We start from the raw sequence: 16,092 nt of genomic DNA, 5'->3' as shown, positions 1-16,092 counted from the left end.
AGACTCCTGCCAAAGCCATGAGGAAACTGAAGCCTTCAACACGACAGGAAATGATCCTTCCTCAGCTGCCACCTGAGCTCTGAGTGTGTCTGTATTTGTGTGTGTGTATCTGTGTATGGGTCTGTGTATCTGTGTGTCTGTGTGTTTGTATGTGTCATGTTCATGTATGTATGGGTACACATGTATGTGTAGGTGTGTGTGTGTGTGTGTGTGTGTGTAGGGTTAGGGTCATTTTATATTAGCTGTACAAGTTTCTACCCCACCAGCAATGGAGGAATGTTCCCCTTGCTCCATATCCTTGCCAGCATGAGCTGTCACTTGAGTTTTTTATTTTAGTCATTCTGATGGTTAGAAGATGGAATGTAAGTTATTTTGTAGGATAGAAGCTAAGAATCATTTTAATTTTCATTTCCCTAATGACTATGAATGTTGAACATTTCTTGAAGTGCTTATCAGTCATTAGAGATTCCGCTGTCAAGAATTCTCTGTTTAGATCTGTACCCCATTTTTAATTGGGTTATTTGGTTTGTTGGTGTCTAATATCTTGAGCTCATTATGTTTTGCATATCAGCCCTCTGTCAGGTGTAGGGTTGGTGAAGATCATTTCTCATTCTGTAGGCTGCCATTTGTCCCTTTGACAGTGTCCTTTGCCTTACAGAAGTTTGTGGAGAGAATATCTTATGTCTGAATGGGTGTGGCACCTGTCAATAAAAAACCTGATGGCCTATAGCTTAGGCAGAAATTAGAAGGTGGAGCATCTGGATAGTGGAAGAATTCTAGAATGGTGCCAGGAGCAAAGAATTAGCCCAGGAAGATGTGACAAGATGGAAGCATGGTGCATATGTTAATTTTAGTTATGATCTAGTCAGAGATGAACCTAGCTATATGGTCAAGATATTTATAAATATATTTTGAGTCTGAGTTTTATTTCCAGGAGCATGAGGATAGGAGGAAGAAACAGAATTAATTTCTACAAAGCTTTTCAGTTTCATGAGGTTCCATTTATTAATTATTGATTTTAGTGACTGAGCTATTGGTATTCTGTTAGAAAATTTTCTCCTGTATCAATGTGTTCAAGGCTATTCCCTGCTTTCTCTTCTGTCAGATTCAGTGAACCAAGTTTTATGTTGAGGTCTTTGATCTACTTGGACTTGAGTTTTGTGCAGGATGATAGATATGGATCTATTTGCATTCTTGTACATTCAGACATTCTGTTAAACCAGCACCATTTGTTGAAGATGCTTTCTTTTTTCCATTGTACAGTTTTGGCTTCTTTGTCAAAAATCAAGTATCCATTATGTTTATGAGTTTATTTCTGGGCCTTCAACTCAATTCCACTGATCAACCTTTCCTTGCTATGCCAATACCATGCATGTTTTTATTATGATTGCTCTGTAATACAGCTTGAAATCATAGAAAGTGATACCTCCAGAATTTCTTTTATTGTACTTGATTGTTTTAGATATCCTGGGATTTTTTGTTTGTTTGTTTGTTTTTCCACATGAAATTGTGTATTGTTCTTTCAAGGTTCATAAAGTATTGTTCTGGGATTTTGATGGGAATTGGATTGAATATGTAGATTGCTTTTGGTAAGATGGCCACCTTTACTATATTAATCCTACCAATCCATGAGTATGGGAGATCTTTCCATCTTCTAATATCTTTTTCAATTTCTTTCTCCAAAGACTTGAAGTTCTGGGGCTGAAGAGATGGATCAGAGATTAAGAGCACTGGCTTCTCTTCCAGAAGACTCGAGTTCAATTCCCAGCACCATCTGGCAGCTCACAACTGTCTGTTCCAAGGAACCCAACACCTTCACACAGGCAGGAGGACAGATATACAGGAAAGTAAAACACAAATGCACATAAAAATAAAAACAAATAAATTATTCTTAAAAAATCTGGGAGGGAAAATCTTTGAAGTCCTTGTTATACATGTCTTTTCCTTGCTTGGTTCAAGTTAAACCAAGATATTTTGTATTATTTATGGCTATTTTGAAGGGTATTTTTTCCCTAATTTCTTTCTCAGCCTATTTGTCATTTGTATATAGGAGGGCTACATTTTTTTGAGTTAATTTTGTATCCAGCCACTTTTGTGAAGGTATTCATCATCTGTAGGAGTTCTGGTGTAGACTTTTGAAAATCGCTTTCTCAGATGTATTATCATATCATGTTCTGGTGTAGACTTTTGAAAGTCACTTTCTCAGATGTATTATCATATCATCTGCAAATAACAATACTTTGACTTCTTCCTTTCTAATTGGTTTCCCCTTGATCCCCTTTAGTTGTCTTATTGCCCTTGCTAAAATTTCAAGTACTATATTGAATAGATATGGACAGAATGGACATCCTTATCTTGTTCCTGATTTTAATGAAATTCCTTTGAGTTTTTCTCCATTTAATTTGATGTTGGCTATAGGCCTGCTGTAAATTGCCTTTATTATGTTTAGGTATGTATCTTGTGTCCCTGATCTCACCAATACTTTTATCATGAAGGGGTGTTGGATTTTGTCAAAGTCTTTTCAGTGTCTAATGAGATGATCATGTGTTGTTTTTTTCTCTCTCTGTTTATATGGTGGATTATACTGACAGATTTTCATATGTCAAATTACCCCTGCATCTCTGGAAGGAAGCCTACTTGATCAAGGTGGATGATGTTTTGATGTGTTCTTGGATTCAGTCTGTATTTTATTATTTTTGCATCTAAGTTCATAAGGGAAATTGGTCTGTAATTCTCTTTCTTTGTTGGGTCTTCATGTAGTTTAGACATCAGGGTAAATGTAGTCTCATAAAATGAATTGGACAATGTTCCTTCTTTTTCTATTTTATAAAATACTTTGAGGAATGTTGGTATTAGCTCTTTGAAAGTCTGGTAGAATTCTGTGCTAAAACCTAGAGCTCTGGCCTTCCTTTTGGTTAGGAGACTTTTAATTCCTGATTCTATTTCCTCCAGGGCTATAGTGTCTATTTCAATTGTTTATCTGATCATGGTTTAACTTTGGTAAGTGGTACCTATCAAGAAAATTGTCCATTTCATTTAGATAATCCAATTTTATGAAGTACAGATTTTAGAAGTATGACCCAAGGATTCTTTGGATTTCCTTGGTGTCTGTTTTGTTCCCCTTCTCACTTTTGATTTTGTTAATATGGATATTCTCTCTTTGCCTTTTAGTTAGTTTGGCTAACAATTTATCTATCTTGATGATTTTCTCAGAGTACAACTCTTTGTTTTGTTGATTCTTTGTATTATTATATTTGTTACTATATTATTGATTTCAGCCCTGAGTTTGATTATTTCATGCCATCTACTCCTTTTAGATGTGTTTGCTTCTTTTTGTTCTAGAGTGTTCAGGATTGTCCTAAGTTGATGGTATAAGATCTCACTATTATCTTTATGAATGCACTTAGTGCTATGAACTTTCCTCTTAGCACTGCTTTTGTTGCATCCTATAAGTTTGGGCATGTTGTGCATTCATTTTCATTGAATTCTACAGTCTTTTCATTTCTTTATTTCTTCTCTAACCTTGGTCATTGAATAGAGAGTTGTTCAGTTTCCATGTGTTTGTAGGCTCTTTGTTGTTTCTGTTGTTGAAGTCCAGTTTTAACCCATGGTGGTTTGATAAGTTACAGAAAGTTATTTCAATTTTCTTGTACCTGTTGAGACTTGCTTTGTGACAGAGTGTATGGTCAGTTTTGGAGAAGGTTCTGTGAGGTGCTGAGAAGAAGGTATATTCTTTTGTTGTTTGGGTAAAATGTTCTGTAGATATGTTAGGTCCCTTTGAGCCATAGCATTTGTTAGTTTTATTATTTCTCTGTTTTTCTTCTGTCTAGATGATCTGTCCCTAGGTCATAGTGGGGTGTTGAAGTCTCCCACTATTAATGTGTGGGGTTTGATGTGTGTTTTAAGCTTTAGTTATGTTTCTTTTACAAAAGTGGGTACCCGTGCACTTGGAGCATAGATATTTAAAGTTGAGATGTCACCTTGGTGGATTTTTCTTTTAATAAATATGAAATGTCCTTCTCCACCTCATTTGATTAATTTCGGTTAAAAGTCTGTTTTATTAGATATTGCTAGTGCAGCTTGCTTCTTGGGTCTGTTTGATTGGAAAGTCTTTTTCCATCCCCTTACTCTGAAGTAATGTCTGTCTTTAATGTTGAGGTGTGTTTCTTGTATGCATCAGAATGATAGATCCTATTTTCACATCCATTCTGTTAGCCTGTGTCTTTTTATTGGGGAATTAAGTCAACTGATGTTGAGAGATATTAATACTCAATGATTGTTAATTCCTGTTATTTTGATGGTGGTGGTGGTATAGTATGTGTGTGTGGGGGGGTTAATACCACACTTCTTTTGGTTTTGCTGGTATGAAATTATTTATTTCTTGTGTTTTCTTGGGTATACTTAACCTTCTTGGGTTGGAGTTTTCTTTTTAGTACCTTCTTTAGGGCTGGATTTGTGGGTAAACATTGTTTAAATTTGGTTTTGTCATGGAATATCTTGTTTCCTCCATCTATGATGATTGAAAATTTTGCTGAGTATTGTAGTCTGGGATGGCATCTGTGGTCTCTTACAGACTGCAAGTCATCTGCCTAGGCCCTTCTGGGTTTTAGAGTATCTGTTGAGAAGTTGGATGTAATTCTAATAGGTCTGTCTTTATATGTTACTTGGCCTTTTTCCTTTGCAGCTTTTAATAATCTTTCCTTGACTTGTACATTTGTGTTTTGATTATTATGTGGCAGGAGGATTTTCTTTTGTGGTCCTGTTGAGATGTGCCCCACTATGTATAGCTATAGCCATTTTGTTCCATGCCTGCCAACTATTTCATATTGTTTCAATATGCCTGCCGGTCGTTGACACAGAAAAATAACTTTATTCTGAGCAGGGTCATGCTGAACACATATTCTTTTATGTTCGGTATGTTATGATGTTTGTTAAACTTAAGAAATTCCACAACCATAAGCTTTACTTAGGACCTATCAAATAGGAGGTTAATATATCTAAAATGGCTTGAGTCCAGGCCAAACACCAGGCAGAGTTTCTTGCACCTGTGTATGAGCTCATTGTGGTTTTTGACATTTTAGCCTTTATAAGCTGGCCCTGAGAAATGTTTGGCATGCAGCTTTTAGCTATTGCCTTGATTGACCAGTCTTGGGGTATATGTTCAATAAATTATCCCTATCTAACTGAAATTGGCATTTGTGTGGCTTGTGAGGAGATTCCTGGACCCCAACAGTCCAATCTCTTTGGTGTTCTGTAAGCTTCTTGTGTTTATAGGCATATCGTTTTTTAGGTTAGGAAAATTTTCTTTTATGATTTTGTTAAAAATATTTTTTGGACCTTGGAGCTGGGATTCTTCCCCTTCTATTCCTATTATTTTTAGGTTTGGCCTTTTCATGGTGTCCCAGATTTTCTGTATGTTTTGTGTCAGGAACACTTCAGACTTAACATTTTCTTTGACTGATGTATCAGTTTCTTTTATTGTATCCTCTATGCATGAGATTCTTTCTTACATCTCTTGTATTCTGTTAGCAACACTTGCATCTGTAGTTCCTGTCCTCTTACCTAGGTTTTCCATCTCCTTACTTCTGTTTTCAAGTTTTGAATAATTTTATTCACTTTCTTCACCTATTTCATTGTATTTTCCTGAATTTCTTTAGGAATTGATTCATTTCCTCTTTAAAGACCTCTTTATTTTCATAAGATTGGATTTAAGGTTCTTTTCTTGTACTTCAGCTGTCTTCAGATATCCAGGGTTTGCTATAGTCAGATAGCTGATTTCTGGTGATACCATATTGCCCTGGCTATTTTTGATTATGTTCTTACATTTGCCCTAGTCATTTGGGGTTTGTGGATATTGTAGGTTTGGGTGTTGATTTCTGAGTTTATCTTTGGTTGGTTGGGTTGTTGTTATTGTTGTTGTTGTTGTTGTTGTTTTTGAGGGTTTTTTTTTAGTTTTTTGGTTTTTTGTTTGTTTGTTTGTTTTGTTTTGTTTTTAGTTTTTTTCCCCCTGGCTTCTGTTTCCTCTTGGTTTTCTAGTCTGAGTGGCCTGGTGGGATTCTGGTGACCAGTGAGTCTTCAGGTCCATTAGGATGTCTCTGTTGGGATTTTGTGGCCTATTTGGCCTCTGGGGTTTGGGGTGCTAATGTTACTTCTAGGGTCCTTAGTACCAGCAGGGCCTCAGGTCCCTGGTATCTGCATGGGCTGCAGAAAATCAGGTGGAGTTGTGGGCCAGAAATAGAGTGCAGAAAATAGGGTGTACTTTATAGCTGTTTTGCCTACTTTAAGGGGAATTGGCAGGCATAGGGCTTAGGGTAGACTCTGATCTGGTGTCCCTGGTGCCAGGAGGACTTTGTGAAAGCAGCTATTCATTTATTTATTTATTTATTTATTTATTTATTTACAGTTTCTCACTGGCCTGGCCTAGAACTTGCCACTGGACTAAGCTAATACTTGCCAAATCTGGGAAGGAAGCCCCAGAGATCTACCTGTCTCTTCCTCCTTATCAATGGGATGGTAAATCCTGCTCCACCACACCTAGATTTTTTTTCTTTTTTAACATAAGTGCTAGGATTCTCACTCAAGTCACTTGCTTACAAGATAAGCAGTTTGCTAACTGCGGTGGTTTGAATAGGTATGGCCCCATAGACTCATGTATTTGAATCCTTGGTCCATAGGGAGTGGTACTATTGGGAGGTGTGGCATATTTGGAGGAGATGTGGCCTTGTTAGAGGAAGTGTTTCACTGTGGGGTCAGGGTTTGAGGTCTCCTATGTCCAAGCTATACCCAATGTGCTACACAGATCCCTTCTGCTACCTGCAGATCAAGATGAAGAACTCTTAGCCTCTTCTCCAGCATCATGTCTACCTGCAGGCTGCCATACTTCCCACCATGATGATAATAGACTGAACCTCTGAAACTGTAAGCCAACCCCAATTAAATGTTTTCCTTTATAAGAGTTGCCTTTGTTCATGGTGTCTCTTCACATCAGTAAAATCCTAACTAAGACCCTAAGTAAGCTTTCTCCTAGCTGAGTCAACACTGAGTCAACAGATGATAGAAGTCCATGATAATGGTCTGTAAAAGAACTTACCCACAAGACTGATAAAGCTATTGTTTCTAACCTACAGAAACAGAGATAAAAATAAATAAATAAATAAATAAATAACCTGATGCTTTAAAGCACTGACTTTTGGGGTCATGTATAATTAGCAACTCATCACTGATATATTTTCAGTTTCTACTACAAACTAATTAATTCATGTTATGTTACTAAATGAGAGCACTAAATCTGTCCTGCCAGGTTATGAGTTCTTCACAGGACATGGCAGACCAGAACTTTGGGACTCCAATCTTCATATCTGCTGTCTTTCTCCAAGGCATACAGTGACATCCATTTTTTTGACATCCTCTGTCCAATTACCTCCCACTTCTCTAATTAAATGGAGCAACAAAGACATGTGATAAAGTGGCTTCATTCCAAGGGTAGCCGCCATCTGCCTAAATTTTTTCATCTCTGTCTTCTCCTATCAAAAATTCAGTAAGTGTGCTGCAGGCTGTGTATCAAACCTGATGCATTTCCCTATGGTGAGGAAAGCCCTGAAATTCAATGATTTCTTTATGTTTGTCTTTTCCACTTCAGCATCCTGCCCTATTGCTGTTTACTTCTCCTGTCAGAGCCAGTTACCTACAATAAGGAATAATAAATAGCATCTGCCCTTTTCTCTCACTTCTCTGTTTGCATTTTCAAATTTGATCTAGATCTAGGAATGGAAGGTCAATGCACTAGAGCTCTACAAGAGCAAGTGCTAGATTTAGAAAAGGAATAGTGAGTACCTAGGTTCAGCCAGGCACCCACAGTTCTCTGAGGATCAGGTACCAACACGAGATGAAGTAAGTGAGGACTTGAGAGAGGGCAAACCCCTTCAGAGAAAGCCAGGAAGGGATCAGGTGACTGGAGGAACCACCAGACTGCCACTATAAGGTGGCCACCAGTGAAAGAGAGAGGAAAGAAGAGCAAGAGAGCAGCACACAACCTTGGAGGGCTCTTCAAAGCTCTACAGCCAAAATTACCTGACAGAGGAGACCCACAGACTCCTAGGAAGGGTCTGCCTTCCTATCCATGCTATCATCACTGTAGGCAGCAAGGGACTTTGGTGAGTACAGATAAAGCAGAGATGCAACCATGACTTACAGAGAACATGGAAGGGAACTTGGCCAATTACACCCTTGCAGAGGAGGTCTGCAAGGAACAGCTTTTGGGTGCTATTTGTTTCTTTACCTCTAAAAGTTCAAGAGTCAAGAGTGTGGTCCATGGAGTGGACATTTTGCAGGGTGTGGAGGAATCTTTAAGAGGTAAGACCTAGGGGGTGGTGGGAGATCACTGGGGTGCTGCCTTTGGAAGGAAATGCTGCACTGTCAGCAGGAAGAAGACCTATCTATGTGAGACTTAGGGTTGTGACCCATCCTACTACAGCATAAGACATCTGTCATAGGGCCTGCAGCAGGACCACAGTACTCTGCTAAAACTTTCAGCCTTCACAAGTAGCCTGCTTCATGTACTCCATTATAATCTCCATTATAAAAATGACTAATACATCTAAGGCATGAAGCAATGAATGGCAGTAGATGTGAAGGAATATTCCAGAATAATATCTTTCTAGTAGGACACAGGAAGATATTTCTCTGTTTTACTGAAAACATAGTTTTTACTCTGGCAGCAAATAAGCAGCTCTGGCCTATAACTCATGATATCATGATTTATGTGTCTCCTTTTCTCCATTTGTCCTCTCCTGACTTCCATTCATTTCTTTTATTTATTCAACAATACCTTTGAGTTTTTCTCTGGTCACTAGAGAATTGGTGGCAGATACAAAAACAGGGAAATATCTTCTCTTTGTAGAAATGGACAATAAAAATACAAGCAGAAAGAGTGAGAAAGAAGGATGGAGGGAGGAAGAAGAAGCAGAAGCAGATAAAGAAAAGGAAGAAGGAGAAAAGAAGAAGAAGAAAAAGAAGGAGGAGGAGGAGGAGAAGAAGAAGAAAAGGAAGAAGGAAAAAAGAAGAAGAAAAAGAAGGAGGAGGAGGAGGAGGAAGAAGAGGAGGAGGAGGAGGAGGAGGAGGAGGAGGAGGAGGAGAAGAAGAAGAAGAAGAAGAAGAAGAAGAAGAAGAAGAAGAAGAAGAAGAAGAAGAAGAAGAAGAAGAAGAAGAAGAAGATCTATGATCATTGCAATAGCTTTAAAAAGTAAAGCAAGGTGAAGCAGTAAGAATGGCCTTAGGGTTGGAGGAAGAAAGCTGTTGCATTCAGCCTTGTTCTCTGCTATTTCTCATCCCTGGGCTCTGTTTTAGAACACTAGAGTGGACCAACCTAACCCAATTCCAGTTTGTAAGCACTGGCTTCAACTAGCCACCCCCGCCTCTGCCTTAGTGCAGATAGACTATGAGGTTCTCTGTATATCTCTATAAACACAGGGGACACAGTGCTGGCATTGTGTTAATGAATAAACATTGTTTTGGGGGTTAGGAACCCTATAATTTGGTTCAAGCTATCATTATTTTTCCCTTCAGAAAAGGAAACCCCAAGCAAGCAACGATCAACCAAGCCATTGAGAGAAAAGCACTTGAGGTCACTCCCCAGTTCCAGGAATACTCAGAACTGTTTGATACCTAATCTACCACCATTTAGTAATGTTGCTGTATTTTCTCTGTCCAATTATATTAGGGCAGTGAGAGGCCTGTGATTGGACATGAATAGGGAAGTGAAGCTAGAAGTTTAGGAGCAAAGAGAACAGAGGAAAAAGACAAGGTGGAAGGACAATGGAGCTGAAGCACGTGGCTTGGAGAAATCGCAAGTCATGTGGTATCTAATAGATGGGAATAGTGTGTAGTAGATCTGCCCAATCTAGGTGAGTAGCTTGTATACCAATGAATTGAGTCGTGAATTCATTGATTGGGTAAATTGGGTTAAAAATTTACCTCAACACAGTAAGCCTAAAATAAATGCACTTCAGTAAATAGAAGTAAGTTTACTGTATAATCTAGAGTATAGCTAAAGCATGTTTTAACAAAAACCCAGAGTACTATGGTTTAAGCAATAGAAAGCAGAAGAGTGGTTGATTAAGGCAGATTGAGGTTCTGCTCTATAAGGGGACCATGTGATTCAGGTTTCTTTTTTTCCCCCCTCCTAGGTCTGTTCAAAGTGTTACTTTGTGGCTATTACTGGCCAATCAGTACCACACCCATGGGGACAGAGACATGGGAACGTAGGCAATCTTTGCAGTGAGGGTATAGAAGGTGAATACTTCTGCTCCTATTAACTAAGCAGGAGTCTGACCTCAGGGCCACAACCTGCATGAAAATCTGGAAAACACAGTTTTGCATTGATCAGCTGGTTAGCCAAATGTCTTAGTTAGGGTGTTATTGCTGTGAACAGACACTCTGCTGTGAACAGACCCTATGAGCAAGGCAACTCTTATAAAAACAACATTTAATCGGGGGTTGCTTACAGGTTCAGAAGTTAGGTCCCATATCATCAATGCAGAAACATGGCAGCATCCAAGCAGGCATGGTGCAGGAGGAGCTGGGAGTTCTACATCTTGTCCTGAAGGCAAACAGAAGACTGACCTCCACGTGGCTAGGAGGAGGGTCTCAAAGCCCACCCCAACAGTGACAACCTTCCTCCAACAAGGCTACAACTACTCCAATAAGACCATATCTGCTAATAATGATACTCCCTGGGCCAAGCATATTCAAACCACCACATCAAACTTCTAAGACTGACTGTGGAGTCCTCTTCCTAATCAAAAAACAAAGGAGGGTCTGGGGAGATAACTCAGTGGGTCCGACTGAATGCTCATCCCAAAAGCACAAGAACTTGTGTTTGAATCCTGAATACAAGTGTAGAAAACTAGGTGGAGCTTAGACATGTCTGTAACCCAGAGAAATGGTGTCAGAGTGCCAGGAGGGTGTCTAGGACTCAATGGCTGTCAACATAGTTCAGGTTCAGTGCAAAATTCTGTCTCAAGAGCACAAAGCCAAGAGTGATAGAACAGTTCTCTCCTGGCCTCTATCCATGCAATAGTATGTACACCCATACATGTGAACACATGCCATGAACATACAGTATGCATATGACATGTAAAACATAAACACACAATGGAAAAAGAATGAACAGATACATTTAGACTTGGCTGTCTCTACCATGCCTATAAGATTCCACACTCTGGTATGAAGAAGTAAATTTTATTGTCATGTTATGTTTAAATCTTATTTGCTGCTTTTTAAAATTTCCATTGGTTCCATCTTTAAAGTTACTATTAGCCTAAACCCACTTACCTCCAACATCTGTTTCAATATGGGGCCTCTAGTTCCAGAGACTCCCAGGAGTGTGTTAAAATTTTTATGATGCTGTCTTAATTGAGGTTTCCCTTTTGACCATAGTTTTAAAATTGAATTTTGTCATTTTCTGCATCTTTCTCATGGCTCCTCATAATCAAATTGTACCTTAGGATCCCAGGAGTCTTTGCTTGCTCCCTGGTCGAGATGCGGCTTCACTGAGAAATGCCAGGTTTTCCAAAATTAGGGACCAATAAGTTAATAGTATGGCTCACACAGGGATTTTACCATAGCAGTTTAAATTGAAAGCAATTATGAGAAGCCTGGTCATCGTGTGGCACCTGGTAGCACAGCCTGCCAAGCCACAGTCAGACAGCAATCAGCAACATGCTCTCATCTGATGGATAATTTGGTTTCGGCAAAACAACATCATCCTTTCCATTAAATTAATGTTAAATCGAATCACATTGGCTTTGTTGCTTTGTTCAAATTGAACTTGTATTGGATTCTATCTAATTTAACATTTTGGTGGTTTGTACGTGTATCAGAGCCATAAGAATAAGTCTGATTTGAAGTTAGCAACACCTATAATTTGATTCAAACTGCCATTATTTTCCCCTCAAGAGAGAGATAGAAAGGGAAGGAGTGAGGCAGGAAGGGAGGGAGGAAGGGAGGGAGGGAGGGAGGGAGGGAGGCAGAGAGAGAGAGAGAGAGAGAGAGAGAGAGAGAGAGAGAGAGAGAGAGAGAGAACCCAAGCAAAAACACAGGTCAACTAAGGTATATGAGAGTAAAACACCTCAGACTACTACCTCGGTAATTAGGAAGAGGGGTTATTTGCCTCACCTAATCCTTAATAACTTGGTATGGTATATAGAGGATCAGCCACATAGCTAATAAAACAATTGAAATAAATACTATAAACAGAAATTGCTTCTTATTGTCTTTCAGACAGGTTCATATGCTATTAAACTCGAGGGGCAGAGCTATCATGAATAGTGCTGAGGCCTCTGTGCAGGTAATCATTGCTTGCTTCTCCCCTAGAATATCAATCTCACAGACTCTGATCATGTTCTCCCTGGCCACCTTCGATCAGGACCCAGCTCACACTCTGCCTCCAAGCCTGCTTGCTTGCTGCCAACTAGTGAAGATTTAAAGCAGCCTGCTCTAAGATGCCCAGCATGTCGTGAGCCTAAGGGATCTTGCTCGAGAGGGTGACTGGGCTGTTCCTTTATTACTACTGGGTTTCTGTTTGGAGGCTGATTACCTGTAGGTCCACAGAAGTGGAAAGTTTCTTTCTTTGCTTCGTCTGGTCCATGACTGTACTTAGGAGGGTAACGAAAGGATAGAACAATAAACATTACACAGGCACACCTGGGCACTGGTGTAGAAAATGACATATATCGGGGCTAGGTACCAGGACATACATCAGTCTATCTGGTGCTTGGAGCTCTTTGGGATGAGAGGCACTATGTAACTATAAGTTATAGGGGCGCTTAATCAACTATTCTCCCGTGGACTTGTGTTCTCTTTGTGATTTACAGGCACCTCTGTTTACCTACAGGATAATGGTCCTTGTGGACAAGAATAAGAGGAAATAAATGACTTGCTGGGTGATTAATTGTCCTAGTGCAGCACAGGGTCCAGTACCATGATCATTATTTCTATTGTATGACAAGAAAGAAAGAAAGAACAGTGAAGCCATATGCATAAATAACAAGAGAAAGATTTCTCCCTGTGCAGGAATGATCCACTGGCCTCGTCTTTTCAGACTATCCAAAGGGACCTAGACTTGGTCTGAATTCCCTTCTCTCTCCTGAGGCACCAGAACTGCCCTTCAGTAACCCTGTGGTGTGAGGGCTGGGATGGTTTAGGGAGCATTCCCATTCCAAGACAAGGGAAGTACACTGTGGTGAGCCTGTGCTTTGTGAGGCCTAGTCACACAAGCCCCTCCAAAAAGGCAGGCAGTTCTGGGCTTCAGGAAGCACAGGCCAGCCGAGATGTTTATAAATGTTTTATTGAGTTCAAACCACAATAAAGGACAGAAGTATGGAGGGAAGTCCACAACACAGGGACCTTAGCTCTCACCATTTATTTTCATTAACTAAACCTTTGGGCTCAGTTGTTTTTAATCCCACTGCATATTTGAAACACTTCCCTTGGAAGCCTTTAAAAAAATACTACTGCCCGAGTCTTACCCCTCACTGATTAGATTAGAAGCTCTCAGAAGAGGTCAGTACATTTTTTACCATTGGCAATTTGAAAAGTGAATGCCTGAGCCTTGGGGGTAACTCCTTGGAAGATTCGCTCAAGGTGTTGACATCATCATGGAACTCATCATCAGTCTAAGGAATACTGCAGTGATGTGCAAGGCATATGCAGTTAGTGGATTGTTCCAGCTCCAATATTTCTGCTTCCAATAGGGAGAAATAAATCACTGAAGAACTGTGTCTGATTTTTAACTAGCCTGGGCTTTAATAGCCCATCAGCTTTGGTTTAAATGCTTTTTGATAGCACTGAGCATTTGACCTTAAGCAAAGCACTTGGATTCAACCTTGACATTTCCCATAATTAAACAAAGAAGATTTTTGCTCATTAAATATTATTTTTGTTTCTTGGACCATAAACTGAATTGTGAATGAGCTCTCATTTCAGGCAAAGCAATGGTGTGACCCTCAGTTCCACGGTTGTTAACAGCTACAAGACCCAGTCTGCCCTCCACTAAAGGGAGAGGTAGACTGGCATTTCCCATTGGCTCTCTTTGCTACTGTCACCAACTGAGAAATGTCACAGGGGCAGGCCTCCTGCAAAGGGCGGGGGTAGTAGGGTTCATAAGAGGCAGGTGGCTGCATCCCAATTCCCAAGAATATGAATTTGAGCATCCTGCAGTGCTTGCTCGCTGGAATGGAGGAGTGGCTCCTCTTGGTATCATCTGCCCAGCTCATGTAGAGACCTTTAACCCCTCCTTGCCACCTGCAACCTCTGCCAGTAACCGAAGTCCAACCTCCATCTTCTGTCATAATTGGCTAGATCAAAATTAAACTATTCGCCTAGGCTGAAAGGAGCAAAGCTTTCCCAGGAAGTAGAAATGGACTCAAGAAAGAAGAGTGTGTATGACTTTGCTTAAATTATCAAATTTACAGTGGATAACCTCCAATACCATGAGGAGAAGCCAAGGAAGACAGCTTCCAACAAATGGCATCAGAGGAGAGCAGAGACATGGAACCCAGAAGTCATGTTTTTCAGTCCTGTTCAATCCTTTTCCAAACCCCACTGTGTTGCTGTTGATGACTTCCCAGATTCTCCTGTGTCTATAATAAATGACGCCTTCAGGCAAAGCAAGCTTCAACTGCTTTGTTTCTTTATGAGGCCTTCATGTTGTTGAAGAGCAGATTTGAGTTCACTGCAAAATTGCAAAGAAGGTATTAGACAATTCTCCCATGAAGCCAGCTGCCTCTGCTCCTCGTCCTTAACCAATGCCCTCCAGAGTAGAACACTTGTTACAACTGGTATTCACTTCACCAGGTACAATGCCTCACATGCCTGGAATCCCAGCACTCAAGAGGTGAAAGCAGGAGTCCAAGGCTATCCTCAGCTACATAACAAGTTCAAAGACAGCCTGAATAACATAAGTCCATACCTCCATCTGTAGATGTAGCTCAGTTGACGGGGTGCTTTCCTAGCATGTATGAGATCCCTGGATTCAATCCCCAGCCCCACATAAAAGTGGACACGGTATCACACACATGTAACAATACTACTTAAGAAGTAAAGGCAGGGGATCAGAAGTTGGATAGCATCCTTGTCTGTAGTGGGAAAATAAGACCAGATCTTATCTGGTAAATATTGATACACCTACCTAGACTCATGAATATCCCCTAGACATCAGAATCTGGGTTCTTCTCTTGAAGTTTACATTCTTTAGGTTTTGACAGATGTACAAGCACATGTTTCCACCAATACAGTGTCTCATAGAATATTTGTGCTGCCTCTTCATGCTCACCCCTGACAACCACCACTTTCATCATGGTCTTCATATCTTTGTATCTTCCAGAAGGCCATACAGGTGGGGATCACACAGTATGAAGCCATTGCAGACTGGCTTCCATCATTCAGAAATGAGCATTTAGCTTTCTTCAATGTTGTGCATGATCTAAGCAAATCAGGTGGAAAATGTCTGCCACTTCTTCCTTGTTCAGCATCCTTTACCTTCTCTACTTCCTTTAGGGAATGTCTGGTGGGTGGGCATTATCCATTTCAATACTGAATCCAGATAAAATATTTAGCATCAGAAACTTCAGCTCATGAGATGGGGTAGTGGATCCTTTTGGGAAACCACTTCCCAGTCTACAGTGATGCTTCTTAAGTTCCTATGGCAGTTAGTTCATTTTAGTGTCTGTCTGGGGCTCCACGTCCAGATATTTGGTACATTATTCTGACGGTCTCTGTGAATATTTTTGTTTTGTTTTGTTTTGTTTTTAAAACAGGATCTTTCTGTGTAGCTCTAACTGATCTGGAACTAGATATGCAGACCAGGCTAGCCTCAAACTCACAAAGACCTGCTTGCCTTTGCTTCCTGAGAACTGGAATTAAAGGTATCTTTCTAAAAGATTTCCTTCCTCAGGTGACAAATGAAGGCAAAATAATCATACTCGGCAAACAGGAGATGTTCTGCTCAGATATGAATGTTCAATGCAGCAAAGTTAACTTTCTTTTGTACTCCCAATAAATGACTCTTAACAGTGAAAGTATAAATTAAATAAA

The sequence above is a fragment of the Mastomys coucha genome, unplaced genomic scaffold, assembly GCF_008632895.1.
Source record: "Mastomys coucha isolate ucsf_1 unplaced genomic scaffold, UCSF_Mcou_1 pScaffold15, whole genome shotgun sequence".
In the NCBI taxonomy this organism is placed as follows: Eukaryota; Metazoa; Chordata; class Mammalia; order Rodentia; family Muridae; genus Mastomys; species Mastomys coucha.
Note: the sequence above shows the minus strand (reverse complement) of the source record.